This window comes from Cylas formicarius, unplaced genomic scaffold (assembly GCF_029955315.1).
Source record: "Cylas formicarius isolate icCylForm1 unplaced genomic scaffold, icCylForm1.1 PGA_scaffold_3__17_contigs__length_32017465, whole genome shotgun sequence".
In the NCBI taxonomy this organism is placed as follows: Eukaryota; Metazoa; Arthropoda; class Insecta; order Coleoptera; family Brentidae; genus Cylas; species Cylas formicarius.
In genome coordinates this window covers 23,852,485-23,880,368 of record NW_026844326.1, presented here as the reverse complement: position 1 = coordinate 23,880,368, position 27,884 = coordinate 23,852,485, and the positions used below count along the sequence as shown (strand labels likewise).

The 27,884-nt window shown below is 35.7% G+C and overlaps 1 protein-coding gene across 1 annotated transcript in view; it reads right to left on the bottom strand.

Annotated features, from left to right (window-relative positions):
- The window catches only part of LOC132699574 (uncharacterized), a 430,959-nt gene that overhangs the window by 337,174 nt on the left and 65,901 nt on the right, over nucleotides 1-27,884 (bottom strand). The gene's annotated exons all lie outside the window — the stretch shown is intronic.

Below are 27,884 nucleotides of genomic sequence, written 5' to 3'. Positions count from 1 at the left end.
TTAGATTATGTAACGGTTTGGTTAGGTGATCTCTTTTATTATTTAAGTAAACTTTATGCTACGAGGTTTTCTAATATACTAATACCATGCTTTCTTCATATTTGAACTCAGTTTGTTCAAGTGGACGATTATAGATCTGAATCATACTTTGCCAATGACGAAGTTCCACAAGGCTCTTCTGTAGGGCGGTTACTATTTCTGTTTTTGGCCAAATTGCTCTACTACAAGAAGCTTTCGTATACAATGCAATCAGTGTTATTTTGCGTCGGTAAGATTTAAAATGATTCATTTTTAATACAAGTCAATGCTTTATACTAACATTTACTAGAAAGCTAAATTTTATATTACATGATTGTAATATGAATTGTGAACGATATAAACATTGTCCGGTTGTAATCAGATAAAAAAAAATTGGTATATCATAATGTACCCCTCCTTTGTTAAAAGCAAACTTGAATATGGATCAGTCATTTTTATGACCTGCGTATATTTGAAAAATATCTCACATTTAGATAAGACGTCTATCCAGCTAGAGGTAAGCGTTACTATTGAATCGTTTTTTCATTGATAGCCCGGTCGTTTGTCTATAGATAATGAAACTGACTGTGGTAACTTACTAAATAAGATATATTTCCTAATTCTGAGGTTAAATCTGAACTTACTGTGTGAAGTTTAATCCCATTTAGCTTAATAACATTTTTTATTTGTTGGGATTACTGTTCATTTGAACAATTACATATCTGTTTATATTTATAATTTTTTTGCACATTACTGTAATTATGTTACAGCTGTTGGGAAAGGAATGGTTATCTATTTACGACATTATCAAGTGTTTTTATTTTACAGTTAGTTGTGGAACCAAAGTGTCCATTACTTAAATTATATGGAAAAAACGTTTCCTTTGATGGTCCAATCGGTATCTTGCCAGTATTTCTGGTGCATAAAAATCTCTATTCATTTGCCTATAAACGATTCTATTCTTCGCAAGGATGGAATTTCTGCAAGCGACTATGCGACGTCTCGACTATTACACCTTGCGTCTTCGGAGTGGCGTATCCGATTAAAGACTTGCAATTCTAACGACCCGGTCCGATGATGATCTCGGCAACAGCCCGAGGAAATCGCGTTCGTCGCTCTTTTGTATGCGGAGAATAAGTTGTATCATAAAAGTAAATTCCCCCGGAAGCTTTCCGTGGAAACGCCCGCGGTAATAGTGTAAAATTTTAGACTTTATACGTTTTGTCTTTACAAGAATTTACCCGGGAGCCGCGCGCCAATAAGAATATTCTCGAAACGCGCGCCGTCATATCGTCCCGAATACGTGCACCAGAAACCAATAGGTATCCGTTTTCATACGACGGTTTCCATTTGGCCCAAGAATATGATGGTTTTTAATACCGAGTGTAATACGTCCACGTTTTTAATAAATAAAACGCCCCGGAAAAACGATCAGGCTTACGCCGTCAGTAGAGCGATTACGGGGCTTCTGCGACCCCCAACCTAATTATGACGTATACTCCCCGCTCCCATCGCCAATGCTAACTAATAATAACCCTTTTAATCCGGCCGACTGTCCCAGAATTAAATTCCCACGCCGTATTATCGCGTTAACTCACGCCGTTTTCCATTTTACACAGTTAAGCGTTTTATCAGACGCTTGTGCGCCTTTTGTGATATTTGGAGCATGACGCGCCCCCAATTGTGCCCGAATAAAGAACAAGCGTACAGCGGCATATTTCACGGAGGACGAGACTCTGAGTCACCGCTTCCAACTATAGCCGCAGATCCCCATTAACATTATTTATTCGGCATTTTAGGAATTCAATTTATATCGGACCGTCGCGTCGCAACGTGGTATCATTTTGCTGTGACACGACAAAAAGGCTTTTGCAATTAAATACTGCAGCAATATTAAAATAAAAAGTAATTTTTATTTTTTTTTTTATGTTATTGTTGCGTCTTATCGGATATCTCTAAAAAAATATCTTAGAAATTCGAAGCCCATCTAGAATTATCGTTTGATTGTTATTCATCAATGTCATTGCTTCTTTGCATTAAATCGAAATATTAATAATAATACCAATTAATAATTTCAAAAATTCTTTCTTTGCCGATTGAGCATTAGGAAACAAATCACAGCTGCGCGTTAGCTCATTGGTATTCATCCAAGAGGCTCGTTTCGGATTGATAAAAATAATACTTCATTCGCTCGCTCCTTCAAGATTGCGACTATTATTATTGTTATGGAAATCTTCCACGAAACGGAGAAAATTCTAATAAATACGCTTCTATCGGATGAGCAATTGGAGACGCGGGTAGACTGTAAGTTGATATCGTCTTTTTCGTTCGGAGATTGGGTTATTGAAACGAAGCGGTCCACGGAAATGACTGAAAACGTCATGAAACTAAAGTCGACAACTAAAATGAGAAAATAAATTGCACCATTATTTCTATGCATCTAAGAGACTGTCAATTATTAAAGATGTGACGGCAATACTGACTGGACATGCACCGTAAAGACCTCTGAAGGTAACAGTTTGAAAAAGTATTTTCAACTGTCAATTGAACTTTGTGTCTTGTTCGAGGGTGTTACCGACGCCGCTGACAATGGCAAGCCCGGTGCCGCAGGCAGCAGACCGAATCGCGATGGTAACATTGATAGTGGCGGTCATCTCCGTGGCAACGGACCAAAAATAAAACGACTACTATCGCGCCGTAATGGTCGCAAAGGGGTGGGGGCGGTTTCCCCTACGGGACGGTAATTGGGTTAAATCTTAATTTAGTGCCGTGGGACCGCCTGGTTGTACAAAGAAAGGATTAACGAAAAACGCTCGTATTTCTTTTCCGTCGGAGTGTTAAGTGTCGCTATAATAAAAGCCGACTGCTTCGGAAGTCCGCCAGACCGACTCGTTCCTATTAGATTCTCGTTATCCTCCGATGGCGCATTTATTGGACGAGCGGAAAAATAGATTGATCTAACCCCGGACGAAACAAACACATAACGGTTTTTGTTACGACCCCCGTTTTCGGAAAATTAACATTCCGGGGGAATATCCGCCGTATAGAACTTTTACAGTCTCGCATTAACGTGTGTAACTATTAAATTTAACAATCGGTGGTTTCGATATTTGCAATGCGGTCAGATATGAACCATATACACCAGACGTAGTCGATTCGGCGGTAAACATTATAATTATGTTGATGTTTGTCAAATATTTGAATAGTCGGTAATAACGGCATTGTTTGTAGCTGGATACGTTATTGTTCTGCGTGAATGAAGTTCGAACAAAAGAGACGGCGTCCTTTTTCGACCGACAGTGGCGTTTTCTCCATTTCCCAATTGGCACCGAGTTTACTGGTGAATTAGAAATTTTGATTGATGCCTGTATATCTGCTTGTTTTCATTACCCATCACTTTGTTTTTCAATTCCAACAGAACCAATTTAGTCATATCTTTATCTTCCTATCTACACAGGGAAAATGTGGTGTTCGTATATATCTGCAAACGGAAGTGTATGAGAGTTTGAAGTTATATTACGATATATAACGATATATAGGGTTTAGAAGCTGGATGCCTATAAACCACTCCTGGTAACACCATAATTAATTCATCATTGGAATACCCATTTAAAAGAGTAGTAGATATATCTTCTGCATCCTCCGTTTCCTGGGAGAGGTTTAGGATAAGGATATCAAGTAACTAAAGTTTGACTACTAACCGACAGAAGGCACTGTTCTAACCAACAATTACGCCGCCCGGTTACAGATGGCACTACCCAATCAGCTAAGTTTCGCCTATTTCGTTTATAAAATTAAACCATTTAAATCAATTCATAGACATCACTGGTCACAAGAATATCCCTATGTTGGATTTTGGAGGGACGCCACTGGGCGGCTGCTGCCTACCGTGGCGTAACGGATGCAAGCGTTTGGCGGAAAACTGCAAACTAGTTTATCAAAGCTAGCTGCGCCCCCGGGGTCGCTTCATTTGTTTTATAAACCGTGATAAACGGCGATGAGACAAGCGGGGGTGCCCCGTCGACGCTCGCAGCGGAGCCCTTTTTCAATTGTCCATCGTTCGGATTTTTTTCCATATTCGCTGGACGGGAAACAGAAGGGTGGGTTATCGGCAAAACGGATCGATTCGGACATATTTCGGAATATTTGTGTTGATTTACGAAGGCAAACGACAATCGAAATAAAGACAACGTGAGAATTTCAGAAACGTCATGGCTACGAGAAGTTAGGAGACTAGAACAGCTATTGACAAAATGCTAAAAATCGAAAAACAGGTAAAGTTTTTAATGTAAAACCGAGGGACAAAAACTGTTAAATTTCCATCTTGCAAATTTTTGATGCTTTCAGCCATTCCATAACCGCGAAATTTAATAAAACTCTTCTTTCTGTAAATTGATAAGAAAAGTCAATGAAGTTAGACTTGCCATGGTGATGTTCCACCCCTTCTAAGTGTCACTGGGTTATATGAAAGGAATTTGGATACTTTTTCAATCTAGTGGCTTACTTTGTCGATAGAAAAAATCTTGGACGCTGCGCAAAACCGGATCGGCCATTTAAAGTCGAACGTCGCCTCTGGTTGATACCCTGGCATCTATCCAGGCGAAGTTCTCCTTTTCGTTGGATTAACTCCGGCTAACGCTTAAGGCTTTGTTTGCAGGATATTCGACGCCCGGTCTTTAGATTATAACGGAGAAAGGTAGAGGATATAAAGAGAGTCCGATGGGGTGATTTAAGACTCCCACAGGGAGAGAAGAGCGGCGGTTGTCGCACCAAACTCCGTGTAACGAAACCTGGTATCTAGGAAAAATGGGAAAACTTAATAGCATTGCATAGATCATTAAAGTATATACTAAACGTCAAAACTAAATGTTAATAGTCCAACCACGCTGCAGCGGTTACACCGACGTATGGCACTTTGTTGTGTTATTTGTTTTGTTGTTTTGACTGAATATTATCTATGCTTACCTTGAAGTTCAATTTTGTGGTTGAAAATTACAATTTGCATTTTCCTTTGGAAGCAGTCGGGTCGAATCAGATAAACATCTACACAAAATTAACAGATTTTCTCCGAAAGGATTACAAAGAAAATAATAATCAATACGAGAGCGGAACTGACACTAAGCAGAACTTTTTTTTATACCCATGAATAAAATTAGTTGAAGATGCAATGAGAGATATAACGAAGGATGGAGAGATGGAAGAAAATTGAAACGCTGGTAGCTTTGGGAAAAAATTGTGAAAATATCTCCAACAATTTTCAGTCCAATTCAACCGTCTCCTAGTCATGGGCAGCTCTCCTTGACCCATTCACTTGCTTACGTCACCCCTTCACAAAACACGATACAGTCGAGAGACTGCGCTCCTAATTAGGTCTATTTATTATAATTAATTACACGGCCGTAGCTTCGTAGGACATGCATTATGTGGTTTAGCTCTAACGCAAACAATGCCAATACACTAACTTACAACCGCAGTATCAGACATAACGAGACGTCCGCAGGGATAAACCGAAGGGGGCCCGCACATACATCTCACCCCCCGTTTTGTTTAAAATTAACGTTAAAGCGGGAGGGGAGGAGGGGGTCGACAATTAGAAACTGCGGCACAGAATAAATTCGTGAAAATAACCCCCGCCGAGCCGCCGATAAATCTTTAAAATATCCGCTTAGGCTTGGCAAACTCATTAAAATGAGCACGGTTTGCCAAGTCTTTAATCTTAAAAGCTCGAAACAATTCGCGGGTTCCCGCGATAAAAGTCTCTTTGATAAAAGCCCTCGGCTCTGCCGCCCGGTCCATTAAAGGGTAAATTTGCTTCGCGTCAGGTACATTCTCCGAGCGGGCGGTCCGGGTGTTTGTTTCTCATTGGGATCGTTAGTTTTATCATCGGATCTGATTTGGTTCGGTTCTCTCGCTTTCCGAGTTCCGACTAATTCATTTCCCGTACGTTATAGTTTGTTTTGAGAGATACCTTAATGCATACCGGACAGTTTAAGAGTAAACAATTGTGGCGCATGTTCCTCTCGCAATAAAAGACAATTTTCCCTTTAGTAGTGGTCCAAAAAGGTGTTTTTCTACTCCCGTCTGTAAAATGCCTAATTGCATACCGATATAGCGGGAAGCGCCACTTTACCACGTCAGTTTCATTTCCCACGGATCCGAGCCACTTCAGATATTTTCAGGATGTTTTCGGAGATATTTCCCACGCCTTAAATTTTGACGTTGGTCAATTCTGACGGTCATGTCAGTGAAAGTGTTCGTGTTGTTTTACGCAAAAGTACCCAAAAACTAACGGTCGTAGAAAAAGTATAGTATGCAACACGTTCGGTAAACTTTTTTAGTCACTCGTTGATTAATCACTCGCTCCGCTTGTGTCAAATAAACTCGTGAGTCAAATGTCATTTACCGCATAATATACTATTCTTAAAGAAATTTCAATGTCAATTCAGACGTTGACAATATTATCGGATTGAATAAACAAAGCTGGTTGTAGTATGGAGCCAACGCAGCATCTACTTTTCCAGTAAGGTCTTTGCTAAAGAAATATCTCATGTGGAGAACACCTTGTACCAGTGAGACTTGTATATGTTAATTTTAATTTTGGAAGTAAGTACCTATGTGAAAATAAATATATATTTATTTACCTTATTTGAAATACATCTTTTACCTTATTTGACTCCTTTTACATACATATTTTTTAGATTTCACCCATTCCGCAAAATCATTCAATTCCATATCATTCTAAGGAATTATACGAATAATTTGGTTGTTTATTGAAATATTAGTGTTTGTAAGGCAAATATTTATTTGACTCGTAGACGTAAAAGGAAATCGTTGCATAATTTGGACTTGTATTTGTTGATTTATCTACTTTCATTATCCCCAGATTGCTTAGCCCAAGTTATTACGGTTTCATATTCGTTATTCGTAGTTCAGCAGGTCCAACTCGAAGCGAGACCATGCACTTCGTTCCAAATACTATTCAGAAAAACGTAAAGTCGTATGTGATCACAGAAGGTTCAAGAATTTCCCAGTTCTGATTAATATCCGGAAATAGTTCGTCGTTTCCTAAATTCTAAATAGAATATCGTAAATAAACCTTCAACAAGTCTTTTTTTCCAAATTGGAAGCATCCCAGTATTGTTCACTTTTTTGCTTTGTTTTATTAATCTTTTAATTCACAAAGCGATAACAACACTTTGTTCCACAAACTTTAGATACGTATTTAAAACTATCTTGAACGTAGCAAGTGGAAGGCATCAATCAGGACGGAGTCATGGGTTCAATATGTAACGGCTTTTAACCTTTCGGTTAAAACGAACAAAATAATAAACATGATGGCAATCTTTAACCACTACGAGCGCAAGTAGTGTCATTTCTGGTACATTTTATGACAAATTTGAAAACGGTTTTAGCCGTCAGATGGGATACTCAAGAAATATTTATGATATGCTTTTTTTTCCTTTATATTCGGTTTGCATTGATTTTTGAGTCACCATCATCGTTTAAATCCACCATAAACCTTTATTTTAAAATATATTTAGTTAGTAGTTCGAGTTTGTGATGATATTTTCTAAATTTTAAATGAAAAACTCTAAACATTTTATCAATTTTGATTTTCGTAATATCCTTGTTTAACGTAATCTTGAAAAAAGAATACAACCAGCATGGTTGATTTTGATGTTCTAGAATTGGGTTTGTCATAAAAAATGCGCCAATCACTAGTAACTCTAATATTAAAAAAAATTTTTTTTAAATATGACAACCTGTAAATTTGAACAAAGAATTAAGCGAGCAAAATATTTTATTTCATTTCACATATTACTATGTTAAAAACATTGAAAATGTTTAGAATCAATCATACATACATTAAAGTTAAACATTAAAGACATACATTAAAGTTGAACGAAGATTATCACAGAAACTAGATATAAAGTTGTAAAATGATTGTTTTATTAAAAAATCTGACTAATTTTTGAAACTTGTTTATTAGGAGTTGTTTAATCTCGGGTTTAAGTTTATTAAAACAACGGATGCAGTAGTAATTTGAACCCACTTGTCTACTCGCATTAAGAAGGAAGAAATCATGTTTGAGGTTGTCCCTACACCGTGTTTTGTAGGAGTGAACTTTATTCAAATGTAAAAAATCTCTTTGATTCTCGTAAGCGTAAGTATATTATATTATTAGTATATTAATCGAATCGAAAATTTCGATCTAACCTCCTCTCTGTATTTGAGGTTTGTGATTATTCCGCGTTGTATACCAATGACTCTTACTGCACTGGGAGCCTAGCCACAGTTTATCAGACCATTAAGCAAATGGGAATCAATTAGAGCAACACAAAAATAATCAACCCTAAGTGTGTCCATTCAATGTAACTTTAAGTAATAGAATAAATTAATATCCATAAACCATATTATCAAAATCTTAGCAGTATTCGTTACTTTGCAAATCAGATATCAAAAAAGGTTTTATTATTATTAAAAAAATGTTTTTTGAGATTCTTTTAGCCGCTTGGTCTGTGTGGTGACACCAATTTAGTTTAGGGTCTAAATGAATTCCCAAGAATTTTACAACTTGTCCATCATGACTGATTTGAATGTGAATTTGAATATCAGTGTATACTTAATTAACATTTTTCACGCATTTCGCTGCCTCTATTAGTGTTTCTCTTCCCTTCTAGTAAAATTTTATCTTGCCGAATCGGTGTAGAAAACGATAAACCTTCGATCGGAGAGGTCCACTTAACGCCGCCAACAAAAGCGGAAGAACCTTGCGAGTTTTTTTCGGCGCTCGTTACTCCGGTTGCAGATTTAGTGCCTGGAGGAAATGAGTTCGAAAGATCTTCTATTAATCTCTCCCCCCTGCAAGCCACGGGGGTGTAATTGCGGTGCTTTTAAATCGTACCGACGTTTTTAACGGCACTTTTGTCCGATTGCCGTGCGAACGTTTTAAGTGATTCTCGTTAAACGTTCAATCTGCTTTGTAGTATTGAATTATAAATTAAGCCGAAAAGTAGAAGTCGACTTCGAACGGGCCCTTTCTGCCGCCCCCTTTGTACCCATCCTCTCTTAAATGAAAAATAAATGCGGAAAATTTAAATGAAGGGAAATACGTAGTCTTGTGTCACAAAGACTCGCGAGCGAACAGAATTATTTGTAATGGTATATTTTCTTTTCAATTTATAATGATGAGACGAAATATTTTATTTCGTAGCCAGACGACAGACGATATAATATAGCGTTATGTGTTCGCGTAGTACTTTCGGTGCTGAGTTTATTATCCAATTTTCCGACAACGCTTGATACGTCTGTGTGAAAGCTCGGTTTTTTCGTTGGTGAAGGAATAACTGTAATTCGTGCACCGCTACGCGAGTGAACTAGACCCTATATTTTCAAAGAATGCATTTGAAAACTAATTGGGAAAAATAAGAATTGAAATTGATATATGTTATGACTAATTGTCATAAGCTTTGCCATAGTTTTTGCCAGGAATCTGTTTTGGATCACACAAAGACCTTCCACAATCACCAAAATTTTTATTGAAATGAACAAATGAGATAAAATTTCTACTTTAGTCAGAATAGTTAGACTTAATGGGCAGTATAATTGCATATTTAACTGAAGTCTAAACCATTTTAAAATGCCAATAAAACTAATATGCCAATAATTTTCTCATTTTTTTGTTGTACCATGCATTCAACTTATCTTAATAACATTTTAATTGTCTGTAGATTTTTAATAAACGAAAACAAAATAAACACAACGTAGGGTTAGTAGCCAACTTTTTTCCAAGTGGCGTATAAAATAAAACACTAACAATTTTCTGACATATGAGCCAACATCATATTTTTTTAAATAAAACACCCTCGATATTATACATGTGTTTAATAGAATATCTTATGCCGATTACAATGATGTAACACACAATCGGCAAAATTAGGATTTTTTTATATAATATAGAGGGTGTATCATTATAAAAATATGATGTAGGCTTGTATGTCAGAAAATTGATAGTGTTTTGTTTTATAAGTCACTTGGAACTAACCCAACAATTTATTTTTTTGTTTACCTTACCTAGCAAAACATGCGCGTTATCCTTTGCTTTTGGGCCTCACATTTAGCTCATCTTCAGTTCAATTCAATTGGTAATTCTGCTGAGGCGAACACCACCAAGCCACACAAAAATGATCGATTTTAAGTTTGTCCAAGTCAAAGTACACACCAAGCGTTCATCAATTTGCGTATTATTCAACTTCATCCAACTTTAGAAGGAGATGCTAAGAATGTAACTTTCAAGTTCTGGTAAGTAATAGTATAAATTAATATCCAAAAATCCAAAATCTTAGCAGTAGGTGTTTCTTTGTAAATCAAATATCAAGAAATGTTTTATTGTTATTGTAAGAAAAAAAACATATTTTCTGTAACACGGGTTTCCTGTTAGTAGACAATACGCCACTAAAAGAAGGAGAAGAAAAAATATAACTAGCTATTGCGTGATAAAACGATCCGCTTGGTTTGCATTGGATGCTCTTGTTTACCTTCCATGTACTATCAGTAGTTTGTTTTGCTTACTTCTACATCCTCCAACTTCTCGAGGAAATCATGAGACATTTTTACCAGGAGGTTCATATTATCACTCATCGCTTATATCTACCTATATGAATTCTGATAAGATATACAAAAGTAAAGTAAAGCAATCGAGATCAAATCAATTTACATATAAAACTCATTAACAATAGCAGAGTACAAAATCGTTCTTCTCCATTTAAGCGAAGGACCTGAAGAAAAGTATCCGTGGCTACTGAAAAAATAACTCCCCAATTTAACGATAAATGCTACGCAGCGCCTGATATTCCGCCCCGACCCCGATATCATGCGAAATTAACTTGCACGCAAAAACGGATTTCAATTTTGCATATGATAAATATTTTACGCGACCCCCGACGGCCGCAAAATTTAAAATAGTTTTTCGACAGGCCGAAACGGCTCGTGAGTATTCGTTTGTATTGTTTTTTTTTGACGGGTCCGTTTTTTTTTTTGGCCAATCGGCGCTATAAATTGTGAATGTGGCGACACACACGCCATTTAACAGTCGAACGGTTTTTGCGTACAGGGTCGCATGACAATTTTTTTTTGACAACTTTCCGATAAACGGCAACGGACGGCTGCGTTCGAATTTCGAAATTAGAGCAGACGCGCCGCTGGGCGTTCTCGTAATCTGAGCGATCTAGATAGCCGACTGCTGCAAGCACGTATCGCATCCGTACGTCGCTGGACCTCGCCCGACGTGGCTGACTGATAGCCACAGCCGCCTTCATATTTACCATTCTGCTTATGCCACGTCAGAATTTATTAGCGTGATATACTTATTGGGATTTATGGACGGCGCATCGCTTACCCAACCCGCGTACCGGTGGGGCGGGAACTGTTAACGGATAGACTGGAATTTATCTCGGCGTTTGACGCTGCAAAAGGTCTGCGATATTTGGCCTATCGTCTAAGAAAAATAGTTACGCGAAACCGGAGGCTACAAAATTAAGAAATGGAAATCATAGGCCCTCCAGTTATGAAAAATTCTCAATACAAATAATAAAAAACAAACTTTCTATAAAAATTAACCCCACCATTTATTGGATTTAATTTTTTTTAAATATTAGGACAAACCAGCTTCATACTCACTATTTGTCGCATTCAGTCGAAATTTCCATCAACACTATTAAGTATCTTGTTTTTAATTCACGTCTTTATGTCTGTTATTATATGAAATAAGGAATTTAATTTCAAACTAATAAGTTTGCCAGATTACAAGAGGGGTTTTATAATGCTGCAAGAATTTTTCAAAATCATTTAAATAAGGCGTAGTCCAGACGTCAGCCGAATGGAACATTTATCGGATCAAACATTACTATCAGGGAAATTTGGATTAATATCAATCGAGCACAAATTAAACATCTAGTGAGGGAGCAAACAATCGATATTGACATTTTACTTGTTTAATGCCTATGATTTTTTTTGTAATAAATTTTAATTGTTTTAATAATTTAGTAAGTAAGATAAACACATGAATCTAAACCCAAAATGCTGAAAATTGATGTGGCTATGCATTGTCTTATGGACTGAGTACAAATTTTCTTTGGGATTGACTCAAATTTTAGTGGAGCGTTAATTTAGATTCGATGTGTGTTTTCATTGTTTAAAGTACAGCTTAATAGAATTGAAAATTAAATAACACGAGCAACGCGACTAAATACTATGTATTTAGTTAATAATCTGAAAACAGCATTATTTCAAAAATTCAAAATCTTTGTGCATGTTGCCTATTTTGCGAATCAATTTTACTCAGGACATGATTGTTTCATGAATTTTCCCAAAAGTCCGGTAAAATATCGCCGAAACAGGAATACTAAATTTATTTCGACGATTTTTATAAAACCTTAAATCTAAAACATCGTTCTCTTAAAACTACATCAACTATTTACTCTACGGATATAAGCCATAAATATAAAAGTCCGCAAGTTTTACAGGTTACGTGGATACATAAAATTCCCAACTCTATCTGCTTTACCCTACCTATCCGGATGAATAATAAAAACGCCGACATAGAGCGCTGAGTAAAAGCGCACTTCGAAAATTTACTTTAACGTGTTCTCTATTTAAACTCGTGTTTACGCAACTGGAAGGATTTTATTCGGTTGCTATCGTTAGGAAGAAAAATTCAACGTATAATATAATTACGTAATTATTCATGGCAAATAAATTAGACAAAGCGTATGTAGGATTACCAACGCTGGAGAAAACAGTTTATCTCAATATCACAGAGTTCTGAAACCTGTTGCAAACTTTAAAACGTGTTTCAACTTTTAAGCATACCTCCGAAAATCTTCAGTTTTTAAAATACACCCAAGTTTTGTTAAAGTCTGTTCATAGATATAAGAAGTGACTAACTGATACGCATTAAGGAAAGACCCGGGCAAACTGTAAGAATTAAACATGGCCGAACAGGTCCGTACTTTGCTTAGAATTTAATTATTTGGGGTTTTGTTAGGAAAGATACTAACCAATATTTATTTATTTATGTATGTATTTATGTTTAAATCTAAAATAAAATTACAAATTATTTTTATTATCGATATATTAGTATCACTATCGCTATCATCGCCTGTTCTAATTATTATTTGTCCTATATCATTTGCAATATGGATATACATACGATTGTTGTGCTTTTTCTATATGTTTAACAGAATTTGCCCAACTTTATGGAGGGATGTTAAAAACTTCGGTTTCTAGAAGTTTGAGGACATTGGAGTTAACACGGGGAAAAACATGTTCAACGGGATTAAATATACAGTGGTAAGGTGGAAGCCTTAAAACTGTATGCCCTAGATTTTTTGTATAATTATCACAGACGTATTCCTTTTGTATGTTCAAGCTTTGTAGAACCTCAATTAGTTGCTTTTTGGTATAATCTTCGTGAAAATAAATGCCGTTATTATACATGTAGTTTTGGATTGTTGCTTTTGTGTCAAATGACGAAGGGGTTTTAGTCAACTGTCTACTGTGATAACTTGCATTGTCCATTACAATAACGCTATTAGGGGGAATGTTTGGAACTAGTTTGTTTTTAAACCGACTTGAAAATCAGCTGTGGTGTCTTCATGGTAATCCAGAGAAGAATCTTTAATATTTTTCGCAGACAGAGAAAGTCCATTTGGAATCCAACCATCTTTAGAGCCAGCATGCAAAATAGTTTTTATTTTACCTCTTTTTGATGGCACGTTTGTTTTACACTTATCAGTTGAGTCAACCCAACCCTGTTCCGGGGTATCATAAGTGTCGAACCAGGTTTGATCCAAGTGAATAATTGGCCTCTGTTGTTCTCTGTAAATCCTAATTTTCTCTAGATATTCCAGTCGCCATTTCTGAATTCTGAAAGATTCCATTAAAACTTGCCAATTGTCAATTTTTTCCATAAGGTAGTTCTGCCACATTTAACACCGGTTTCATCTTTTTCAAGCCTCCTAATTAAGATATCTAATGTAGGTACGCATTGTTCCTCGTATAACTGGTAAATTTTACGCCGTATTATATCTTGATCACTTTCATCTACACTCGAGGAAATGTCAGCATCGCTTCTTTTTTCCTCGCTCACAATTTTCCATACGTTGTTGTTGGAATTTTTGTCAATGTGGCCGTTTCTTCTAAAGAAATACAACAAATAAACATTGTTTATAACTTCCCTAGTCTCAATAGAATAGTGTTTTCTACATTTGGGATGGGGCATCTCCTGAGTTACACTAGAGTCCCATTCAAAAGGAATTGGTCACTTTGTTATATCTATGAACAGGCCATACCTTTGGTATTAGCATATGAGGATGAAACATTGACCCAAATAAACTCATTATTTAAATAACAATAACGTGATTTTAAGGTATCATACATATTTTTAGACCGGATATGTAAAGTTTATATATTACAGGCTGACAAACTTAAATATTCGTTTTGTTTTAATAAACACAACTACTTCTAAATTTGACAGTCGTGTCTATCTTACAATGAATTATATTAAAATGCAGTTTGTCGCACTTAAGAACTGTACACCCTTATGAAATCTTTGTTTATCGATCGATTTCGATAATTTTTTTTTGTTGGATAGATCTCTGAAGAATCCACTAAAACCTTGTTTTTCTTATTGCTGGGACTATTTAATAAATGAAAAGAAGAGAGAAGTACTATTAGGAATTTGAAAAAATAAATAATTTGGCGACGAATTCTTATTCAGGAATACTTGCGACCTACGTTTGCCAAGTTCTATAATGTTTCGACACAGAGTATTTGAAATATCGTTTACACCCACTTAAGTTAATTTAGTGCGCTTCATTTTTCATTTCATTTTTAGGCGATATTTATATAAATAAAAAATTATGCCACCGGGTAAAAGGCTTTAAGTGCAATAGCGGCTAAGCTCATTTAAAAATTCATTTTCCTTTTTAAATAACACAGAAAAAATGTTTTTTTCGGATTTCACTTGATTTTTCGACTTGAAGAAAACATTTTTCGGAAAAACGCATGTATGGCTTTTGTAGAGCATAAAATTTGCTACAAAAACTTTTTATGCGTACATTTTCCCCGACCAACAGCTTTTAAGTTATAGAGCTGTGAAAATAAATTTTCATTATAATTGATATCAAATCATTTCTAAATTAGGATTTATTATTTTTACATTAAATAGCAATTAATTATAAACGCAATAACGTTTTATTTGAGTTATTATGTGATTAAAGTTTCTAATTTCCAAAATTATTTTGGAATCAAATAGAGAATTTTTAAAAAATATTGATTATAATTAAATAATATTTAATTACAGACATTTAGAAACCATTCATGTTTGTAATCCAGTGACCACTCTAAAATTTAGTGAACGAATATAAATTTTAATTAATAATGATATGTAGAAGTGTAATTTTTTATGTTATTTTGGAGTTTCTGTTGAGTCTGTGAGTTGACTTTTGTACATCATTGTAAAATCTATGATTACTGTTTTATTTTGACAACATTTTCATTTCATTGCAATGCATTAAAACCTTGTTTCTTTTTACATCAACCTAAAGTCGAGAAGGGCTATAAGGGACTTCTTTAAGAATGCAGTATCAACCTGAATAGAATTCGAAGAAACCAAATTGAAAATGACAACAGATTCGTATTCAGGACTACTTAAAAGTGACCAGACCAATGACCAAAGTTTTTAATGTTTTAAAAAAATAAATGTTGTAAACCTTGTAAATAACGATAACTTAGTATGTGATTTTAAGATCTTACAAATTTGAATTATACAAATTACAAAAATAATGATGAAAAATACTTTGTACGGAACATTTATTTTTTAGTATCAATTTAAAACAACAGCATTAATTAGTCTTGATATTCGAAGGATATAATGTATGTATACATTGAGCATACATTGACACTGTCACTTGTATCGATGCGCTATAAAACTGTATAGTACTGTCTAATTTTGTTTGCATTAGATGTGTGTTTTTATGTTATTTATTAATTTGATTTTATTGCACTTGAATATCACTTCTGACTTGCTACAATTGTACGTCCCTTTTGTACGAAACGTAGTCAATAAATGAATCTATCTACCTAATCCATAATTTTGACATTTATGTTTTCACCGTTAGAGGAGAATTAAAATCCTTTTTCATTAAAGAACTACAGCGTTGTGAAGTCTATTTAGTTCATATCTAATCTAATTAGTATAGTTAGGTTTTATGTAGTTGTGAATAATAATTCGTTGACACTTAAAAAAGTCCTTTATAGCCCTTCTCGATATTTGACATCAAATAATCAACAAAAAAAAATCAAAATCAAACCGTTATCAAAGATTTTACAACGATGCACAGTCTTACACACCCTGTATTGAAACATTATCAAAATTGATATAGTTCGATTCTAAGTACTATTGAATAAGAATTCGTTGACAATTTTTTTTAATCTCTAATATCACTTCTCTCTTCTCTCTCTATTGTCAAATAGTCCCACAAGGTTTTAGTGCATTTTCAGAGACCTATCCAACAACAAAAAAATGATCAACATCGAACCATAACATTTCTTAAGTGGGACACACTATATAATTTTTTTTTTCACATGCCATATGGCTTTAAAATGGCCTCTTTGATCTTCAGTTTCATTATTGAAGTTCATTCAATTATAAAATCACCTTACGGACTTATAAAACACCGTGCACAAATAAACCATTTTTTTATGTTAAAAAAATCCCAATTTTTTTCCTTCCCGACTATCCCGATGAAAATCTCCAAGCTCTTCTCCGTTCGCGAAAACTTTTTCACAGGATATGATTTTCCGTTAAGATCCTCGCAGTTAATAAATCGCGGCGTGGAAACTACCGCCGACTTAAACGCGCCATTACGGACAGATCCGGCATCAGTTTTTTTTGTCCTTTCTGCAATTCCTATTGATCGTCGGATAGCGTCGCTTATATACGACGCGACGTAAGTGGTATGGAAAATGATCCTTTTTGTTACGACGTTCCCGGATTACGGCCGGAAACGAATTCGTTATCTCGAAAAATCGGAAAATATGTCCGCCCAATGCCCCATGTCGACGTTTTCATAACCCGCGTTGTCCGTATCGCAACAACGTTTGTGACGACAACGACACTTATTACATTTCAGACATCCCGTAGTGAGACCGTGTGTCATGTAGAATAAGACGCTAACCAATTTTCTTCCTTGCATTACAACATAATTTTAAGACAATTATTCAAACAAAAAAAAAAACAAACAAATTCTACAGGCTACTGCAATAATCTTCACAAAACTTGTCAAACTTGCTGTTGACTTCTTCACAGCTTAATTGAAACTGATTCAGAAGAAAAACCGACGCAAGAGGAATCCAAAAGTTTTGCAGAAAGTATAGTTTTAAGTCCTAAGTGCTTATGCTATGAAAAATAACCTGGCGAAAGGTCGCGTGAAAGCGTATGAGTGCGCGTCATCATGCCACAGCTGTTGTCTACATTTGGATTACTTGAAAGAGAACGATGGCATTGCCATTGACAGTAAACAGAAATGTCCAACTCACAAATCCAGCAATTACCGCAAGTAAAATCTCCTCTGTCCATTTTTTTTCTTTTTATTTTGCTTGTAATGTCACTGTACAAGTTTTGCTAAATGGCACACTTTTAACCCCCCCCCCCCCTAGCCACTAAACAACTTTTGTGTACGAAATTGAATGTCGGTATCTGGGGTTATAGAAAGAAAAATACATGTTCAAAAAAGTCGCTGTATAAGGTGGGCTGTTTATCTTGTGACACATCTTATCTGAGAAAGTATAGGGTTGGAGCCAAAAGTTAAATACAATACAGGGTGTTTAGTTTTTCTTGCGCGAATATCAACTTCCTTATTTTAAATGGAACACCTGGTATATTCCTTCATTTTTGAATTATATGCAAAATTCTGGACATATTTTGTGTATACCGTCCTATACGTAAGTCTCACCATTTTTGGCATTTTAAATTGTTTATGCGAAAAATGACGTTTGCAAGGCCAGGCGTAACTACCATTCTCTCCAATCCATTCTCTATGTGTGCATTTAAATAGGTGCTAATTTCTTGACTTCCGTGAAAAGGAGTGCCATCCTGCTGCAAAATTAAATTTCGTCGTTCCCTTTGAGGAGGATGACATTTAAAAGCACTAATTAGCGTTGGGAATTTCAGTTCTGCTCAAAAAATACTGGACCTATTATTCTGAAACTCCAAATGTCTTTTGACAGAAATTCTATCTGATCTTGCAAATTCCATATGTTTTTTATTATTCTTGTTGAAGGTATTTTTCCGAATTAAAGTAAATATGAACTCACCTATCCAAATAATATCAAATATATTTTCTCCACAAGATTGTTGCAAAATTTCTGCATTGGGTTGAATCTTGAGCGGTCTCTGCAAAATGCAACAAAATATTAAGTTCCTCCTCATGATTCAAAATATGACGACGACAAAATATGTCTAGAATTTTATATAGAATTCAAAAATGAAGTAATATACCATTTAAAATAAGAAACTTGATACTCGCCCACGAAAAATGAAACACCCTGTATATACAAAATTAAAATAAGTTAAAGGTTTGTAATACCCCAATTCACTTTTGTATTTCATTTTTGGCTCCATCCCCTATAATTTCTGAGATGAGGTAGTGTAGTGGTATTTTTTGTTATGGAAAATTTTGCCTTATGAAAACATTTGCAAAGCAACTTTTGACGCAGAACATTACGGTTGATGTATCATGTATGAAATTTGTATCTGAAATTATCTTTGACAGAATATGGCACCTCTTTTGCTCGAATGTTAATTAAAATACCGAGTTTTTACCACTTTGAAAGAGTGACAGACCTGACATAGTACCCGTGGTAGTAGTCAGATTGTGAATTTGGTTTAATGTGACATTATAGCTGTTTTATGAAAGCTTAGTACGACACAGACACAGCTTTACAAGAAATAATGATTTTTAGCGCCTTAAACAGTAATTCTACAACGTCAATATAAAAGTTAACGACACCAATAAGACTAACAAGAACTAACTTCTAGCTCTTCCAAGAAAACTCCAGCGAAATATCAAGTATGCCATATTTTTTGAGAGGCAATTTTAAGTTATTTCAAAATTATACACGTCCCATATAAAAACCGTTTTTTGGATTGATAAGTAATAAAATATTAGTATTAATAGTAAATTATGCAACAATTGCGGTAAACTGCATTTGACTCACGAGTATATTTGACACGAGCGAAGCGAGTGTTTAATATACGAGTGTTAGTTTTTGGGTATATTTTCGCAAAAAAACACGAATACATTCATTAACGTGACAGTCATAATTGACAAAGGTTAAAATTCAAGCAGTCGGAAATATCTCCGAAAACATCCGATTGATCCCAAACCCGTGCGGCAAAATCTCGGAAATTTCCGAAGTGACTCGGAGCTGACGTAGTAAAGTGACGCTTCCCACAGGCTAGATCGGTGTGTAATTAGATATTTTACAGACGGGAGTAGAAAATAGTATATCATGCAACAAGTGCGGTAAACGGCATTTAACTAACGAGTTTATTTCACACGAGCGGAAAGAGTGACTTAAAAAGTTTACCGAACGTGTTACATGCTATACTTTTTCTACTCCGGTCTGTAAAATACCTCATTACACACCGATCTAGCGTGCGAGAAGCGTCACTTTACCACGTCAGTTTCGTTTCCCACGGATCCGAACCACTTCGGAGATTTCCGGGATTTTACCCCACGGATTTGGGAGCACTCGGATGTTTTCGGAGATATTTCGCACGCCTTGAATTTTGACGAATGTCAATTCTGACGGTCATGTCAGTGAATGTATTCGTGTTGTTTTGCGAAAATATATCCAAAAACTAACGGTCGTAGAAAAAGTATAGTATGCAACACGTTCGGTAAACTTTTTAAGTCGCTCGTTTATTAAACACTCGCTTCGCTCGTGTCAAATATACTCGTGAGTCAAATGCCGTTAACCGCACTTGTTGCATAATATACTATTCTATTCTACGGCCGTTAATTTTTCGGTACATTTTCGCAAAACAATACGAATACATTCACTGACATGACCGTCAGAATTAACAAATGTCAACATATCCGAAAACATCCGATTGGTTCCAAACACGTGCGGTAAAATTCCGGAAATGTCCGAAGTGACTGCTTTAATAAGGTCGCATGCTTTTCAAAATCTACGAAGATCGAGTGTGTCTCGAGGCATCTTGCAAATCTCCGTTTTGTAAATATGTTAATAATTTTCATATAAAAATAGAACTCTACGCGATGCTCGTTGGAAGTAGAGATCGATAACGAAAAACTCATCGTGTTCCAATCACGAATCTTTGATAAGGACAATAAATTGGCGAGGGTCCTGAAAGCGCATCAAAAACTGCCCGGGAATAAAACCTAACCCTTAAAACAAATTTTATATTCACTGTTTTATGCCGTCGTAATAAACATAAATCCCAGAAAAACTACCGGGACTTCCGGAAAATGAAATTTGCATCCGTTTTTGTCTGCAATATGTGCGCGCCTCCGCGAAATTCCTTCTTAATTCAAATATTTATCTTTTATTGCGACAGGGAGGATGGGCGATCCGATAAAATTTATGACAACAATTTTAATAAAAAGGAACGTTTGACGTCCGTTGTACGGTTATTGTTCATTCTCCGGTCGAGTCGTGTTGTAGCACTGTTTTTTTGATTGCGGCCGTTTAGCGAGAATATTTGGCCCATTCGAAACTTGTCAGGATGGAAATTGTAGGTTATCATCGTTATGAACTAACCAAAGTAAAACAGGTATTGAATAATTCGATGGGGCATGCGCAACAAGCCAATAGAACACCCAAAAACGGAGATAGGTCGGAATTGGTTCAAAAACGGTTGTGGAAACACAACTCACACAGCGAAACATCAATATAATTACGGATAGAAGCCCATATGAAATAAGGTTAGCCTGACTTGGACACCTGGCCACTTAGCTCTGGAGGAAAACAGAAAAGCAAACCTTCTGGCAAGAAAGGAGATAGAAATGTAACCGATAGCATCTTTCCACATCAAACTATCGTGACATTTGTGTAATCAATGAAATCGTGTTGCCCGAAAGTATCTGCGCTCATTCGGCGTTGAAAAAAAATTTTTCAAAATTTTTCCGTTCTCTGTTCTTCGTAACGGATCTCCCGGAAGCATTTGAAGGCTTATAACTTTCGAACGGTTGAAACTAAAGGCTTTAAATTTTCTACCGTGCTAATACCAGGCGCAAAATATTAGAGCGATCGGATATTGGCGGCCATTTTGTCCACTATTAGCGGTTTTTGCTCGTTATGAAACACGGTAAATGTTCGAAATTTGGAGCTATCGACTTGAAATTCAGGAGAAAATTAGAGTTCGATGATACTCAGATGGAACCTATTGAAAGGGCAGGATCGGAAGGTCCGAAGTATTTTTTAAAAAATTTTGAAAATTTTTGTTTCGAAACAGACAAAAAATTATTTTCTCGAAAACGGTACACCCGATCGAAAAAAATGTTAAACCCAAAAAAACGCACCACATTTGGGACAATAACCCGAAAATTTGGTTGACGCAACAATATACAGAGTGTCGCGGTTATGTGGAAATAACTGAAAATTGTGGTTTTTCGTAGTTAATTATTGGCCTTAACTGAGAAACTCTGGCAAAAACATTCATTTGGTTTGAGCGGTCTTTTAGGTTCCCTCCAGGGCTACAATTTTTGCATATACCGTTTTGATCAATCATGCAGGGTGCGGACCAAAGGGCGTTTATTTATTACCGTAAAGGATGAGCCAATTTTGGATTAAGGGTTGTCTAGGCGGTGATCAGGTCTAGCTTTTTTTGCATATACCGCTTTTACATATTGTCAAACTTGCGCCAAATATTAGAACAAAACCCTCAAGTCCCTGCGTAAAACGATAATGCGGTCAGTAAATATATATATATATATATATATATATATATATATATATATATATATATATATATATATATATATATATATATATATATATATATATATATATATATATATATATATATATATATATATATATATATATATATATATATATGTATATATATATATATATATATATGATGACACTATACTCCGGGATATCATCCGTTCGCTCGTTGAACTCCGACTGGAATCCTGCATCCGACTGGAATCCTGCAAATCCTGCATCCGACTGTTCGAAGTGTTTTCGGAGCGCGAGCATTGAAGATGCCAAGTGAGATTTTGGCGAAACGTCTGCAGGATTCCAGTCGGATGCAGGATTTGCAGGATTCCAGTCGGAGTTCAACGAGCGAACGGATGATATCCCGGAGTATAGTGTCATCACATTTTTCCATCCGTGAATCAATACGTGAGAATATATATATATATATATATATATATATATATATATATATATATATATATATATATATATATATATATATGTATTTAAAAAAATTTAATGAATGTTTTCCATCAACGAGAATATCTTTACATAAAAAAAGAAAACCAAAAGACTTTTATAATATTAAGCAGATAAGGGAATGTAAAAATCAGTTAAATATACTTTATGTAATGACAATCAATGACAGTCGTTATAAAGAATTGTACTGTTTAAAAAAGAAAGAATATGACAATCTGCTAAAAGAAGATAAAAAAAGTTGTTATGTAAATCGACTAGAATATTCGGATAATAAATGTAAATGTGATATATTGGTAACGAAATTAAAGGAAAATCTAATGGGAAAGAAATAAAAATAGAAGGTGATAAGCCTGTTTTAGCAAATAATTTTAACGATTTTTTAATAAACGCAGGACCTGATTTAATAGCGAAATAACATACAAAATTTTTTAGCTCGGATATAGAGTTTAATTAGGTAAAAATTTGTCTGGACACTGTGGACAATGAGGAACTATTTGAAATATTAAAAAAATAAAAAATAAACATAGTAGCGGGTTTGATGAAGTGTCCAGTAACCTATTCAAATTTGTAACTGTTGCAATTGCTCAACCACTGATTTACATAATTAATAATTCGTTAAGGTGTGGGGTCTTTCCGGAACACCTAAAGCTTGCTGTAGTCATACCAGTTCTAAAAAAAAGGGGATGCAAGTCAATTAGAAAACTACCGGCCTATCAGTTTACTTTCAACATTCTCGAAAATATTTGAACATGTTATGTGGAAGCGTATTGTCGAATTTATTAATGAAAATAATTTATTCAATGAATGCCAACATGTGTATCTACAGGGAAAGTCCACAATGACTGCTCCGTATAATTTTGTAACTTGTGTTCTAAGTGAGCAGGAAAAGGGAAACCTTTTCTTAAGCCTCTTTCCTGACCTGGCGAAAGCATATGATACTCTAATATTTTAGTCAAGAAACTGTATCAATATGGTATCGGAGAGGTGACGCTAAAGTGGATCAAATCATATCTAACAGGTAGAATGCAACAAGTAGCCATATGTACTGGCTTGGATAGAATTGTATCTAACCCTGCTCCTGTCTCATTGAGAATTGAATTAGTACTATACAAGGGCAAAGTAGCTGATAAACATCAATGTATGTGAAATAGACCTAAGCAATAAGATTAAATTCTTGGGGATGCTCTTGAACAATATGTTAACTTGGGAATTCCGCGTTAGTTATGTTGTGGGTAAATTAAACAAGGTATGTTATACGTTTCGAGTTCTAAAGAACTACATAGGTATAGATACTAAAAAGATGAATACTACTGTATATGAGTTGCACAGACATTGAAAAAGTATTTATAGTACAAAAGCGTGCAATCAGAATATCTCTAGGTCTAGAAAGTAGACAGTCGTGCAGAGAAAAGTTCAAAGAACTTAATGTCTTAACAGTAACTGCAGTGTTCATACAGTAGTGCGTCATGTACTTTTTTGAAAAAATAATCCCGTTTTACTCCTAATGAATCACACACTGTTTATGCAACACGTACACAGAATTTTAGTTTTCCTCACCATCGACTCACAGGGACTGAAAAGGATCCTTATTACCAGTGCATAAAAATATTCAACAACCTCTTGGAATGGATACAGAAAATTAGAACTGTTAAAATCTTAAAGAAAGAAATTTTTAGTATTCTAGTCAGAATGAAACCATACACTATGAAAGAGTTTTACACCAAGATCAGGAAATTGTAAATATTCTTATTTAGACGCTATTTAATGTATGTACATATACTTTAAATAAAGATATATTATTATTATTATTATTATTATTATTAAATAGCTTGTATCTAATCGGAAATTCATGACACGTTGTGTAGCTCCGTGTTAGGGCGGTTCAAACTCGAATGTAGGTCATTTTTTTTCTCTGTAAATATTAAATTTTGTTATACTCTTACGTTTTGACTGCGTAAATTTGATAAATTATTGTGACTGAAGTTTTTCAGACTGAAAACTATAAACATTTTTCAATTCAGGAGGAATATTTATTTCTTTTCCCATGTAACACCTGTGGCATTGAGTGTCCGGTTTTCGGAAAACGAAGAAGTGAACTATTTCAAACTTAATTTCCGACTATAAGAATTTACAATTTATGTTTTACATATATTTGAGCATGCAGTGTTACATGTTACAGATCTATAGTAAATTAAAAGCACCGCGGAAAAATTCCAAATAACTATTGATAATATTAACCTATAAATAATTTTCGGATGTGACGAAGCTAAAAATTATTTTGCTTTCTTGCTTTGTTCAATGCATGAGTGTAAAAAATACTTGATTTAGTATATTTGGCACACATATTATCCAGGAAGTCGGGAGCCTGAATGAGTAATTCGTATGTGTACGCATGTGAATGAACACCTTTAATCACTGACCTCAAACTAAAAAAGAACCTGTTAGGTTGGGAAGAAAAAACATTAACACTTACGTTTTCGGTTTTAAGAAAAAAGTTTTTATTATGAGTGACAAACGTTGTACTTGGAAATTAATGGCGATTTAACCTATTCACCTTATCGCCACCGTAGTCAATACTTACCCTATCATCGACGTACACGCGAGGTATGCAAATGGCGTTAGAGTAATAACCCGAGTTTCGAATATAATTGTAAACTGTTTGGACATACATGTCCGAGTTGCTTCCAAATCGATTGCTATGCATATGTTGCTTCAACTGTAAACAATCCCCCGGTTCTAATATGACGTTGTAACGCGATTTAAAGACAAACTTCAAATACGCACTGACGATAAACAACTGCAATATACAACATGTCCCTGCGTAGTGTGTCAATAATGAAAATAAGGGGTGTCTTTTTTCTATGTAAGTTGCAATAAAACAACGATGGATTATTCGATTGACATGAATTTTATTTATCCGAAAGATAATCTTGTGGCATTACATTTTATATATGATTTCTGGCATATGACCGCCACGGCTGGCGCGGATGTAGTCCAATCTGGACGTCCAATTTTCGATGACTTTTTACAACATTTGTGACCGTACATCGGCAATAACACGGCGAATGTTGTCTTCCAAATGGTCAAGCGTTTGTGGCTTATCCGCATAGACCAATGACTTTACATAGCCCCACAGAAAGTAGTCTAGCGGTGTTAAATCACAAGATCTTGGAGGCCAATGCACAGGCCGAAACGTAAAATTAGGCGGTCACCAAACGTGTCTTTTAATAAATCGATTGTGGCACGAGCTGTGTGACATGTTGCGCCGTCTTGTTGAAACCACATCTCCTGGACATCATGGGTATTCAATTCAGGAATGAAAGAGTTAGTAATCATAGCTCTATACAGATCACCATTGACTGTTACGTTCTAGCCATCATCGTTTTTGAAGAAGTACGGATTCGGGTGATTCCACCAGCCCATAAAGCGCACCAAACAGTCACTTTTTCTGGATGTGACGGTGTTTCGACATACACTTGAGAATTAGCTTCTCTCCAAATGTGGCAGTTTTGTTTGTTGACGTAGATATTCAACCAGAAGTGCGCTTCATCGCTAAACAAAATTCGCTTATGAAAATCGGGAAAAACGGCAATCTCGTTTTGGGCCCATTCGACGAATGTACGCCTTACTTGATGATCGTTTGGTTTCAATTCTTGCACCAGTTGGATTTTGTAAGCACGTAAACCAAGATCCTTCCGCAAAATCTTCCATAAAGTGGATGGACACATCCAATTCCTGTGCTCGATGGCGGATGGACTCATTCGGGTCTACAGCAGCAATAGCTTCTTCTGTACGCACCGTACAGCGTCTCTGGAGATGCGAGTTATCAATAAGAGTAAATGGACGTAGTGCGCGATATGTATTCCGCACAGAACCATTATTTTCGAAATAAAATTGCACTATTTGCAAGCGTTGTTCAGGTGTGAGTCTATTCATGATGAATTGCCAAACCAAACTGAGAATAAATCACTTGACAGCTGTTAAATCGGTCGCCATCTTGAACAGCTATGCCAAGTTAAAGTTCTATACATCTAAAAAAAACCCATTTACTTCACAAAAGTAAGGTCTTTCAATTTTTATAGGTATAACTTGACAACTCTATTGCCGTATTGACATACCATTAAGGCGTATTGTACAAAGTTGTGAGCTCTTTAATTAATTCAGTATAATTATAATTCCTGCACTGCAGGTAAACTTTTTTGTGAGTGGGCACCTTTACAGTGTACAATAAATTGCGACGCATTTATTCTACACATAGTTTTTCGACGTTATTTACCGGAATTAATTAGCGATAAAAGCAACATCCCACCCCGCCACCCGTGCTTTTGTGATGCAAAATAGAACCGGAGAACACTAATTAGCTTCAATTCAATTCGGTGAATGCGTTCTCGTTTCCATCGCATAGAAGAGATGCCGATCCGAGCAAAAGCTGAACCGCCCGAAAAGATAAAAACACGAGACGAAGGATCGAGACAAATCATCTCCTTAAACTGTTAAAATATAGTCGTAAACATTCAAACTCGGCCTCGACGCTTTTGTTTAAAACTTTTTAATATACGAGGCAAAAGTTTGCGAAAAAAGCTGCTCGGGAAACAACACCGATTTCCATTAACCTGGCACATAAATTTCCAGATATTGGCGAGGATTACGGCGAGTCGTTTGCACCTTATATTAGAATTTTCCACCAAGGATGCGGAATTTACAAGTTAATAAAAGCGTGGAGGGCCTTTGCCGCACTTCTTATTTTCTTTTACGACTGGCGCGAATATTAGTATCTACCGCTATATCGTTAAGGCAATATTGATAGAGCCGGTAAGATTTCTTAATTTATTCGTTGTTGCCGCCGCATGAAACGATTGGATAAAACGGAAACCATTTCATCTCAGCTCTTATTTCAAATTTAATTCCTCAGGAAGTGTGTATATTTACAGTGCAAATTTACTAATTTAAGATTATAAATATAAACAGCTTCTGCCGCATGCCGCATTTCGATCGTCTCTTCAGGCCCCTTCATTTTTGGCACGGCCTCTTAGGGTTGTCATAACTCCATGCAATTATATTGTAGCTGGTCTCCCTCGTTTTCTTTTATTTGGTGAAGCACACTCAAAAGCTTTTCTTGGCCATCTATTTTCCTCCAATCGTCTAACATGCCCATACCAGTTGTCTTGTTTCTATTCCTTCAGTTGTTCTGTGTATTCGATTTGTACGGCATCATCTCGTATTCTAACTTAGATATGCGTCATGATCATCTGAGAAAATCGATTTCTACAGCACCTCGTTGATTCCTTTAGCTGCCAACATTGTGGTCTGTCTGGCATTATTTGTTCTAAGATTGCTCTGTATATTGTCAATTTTGTTTATATTGATTG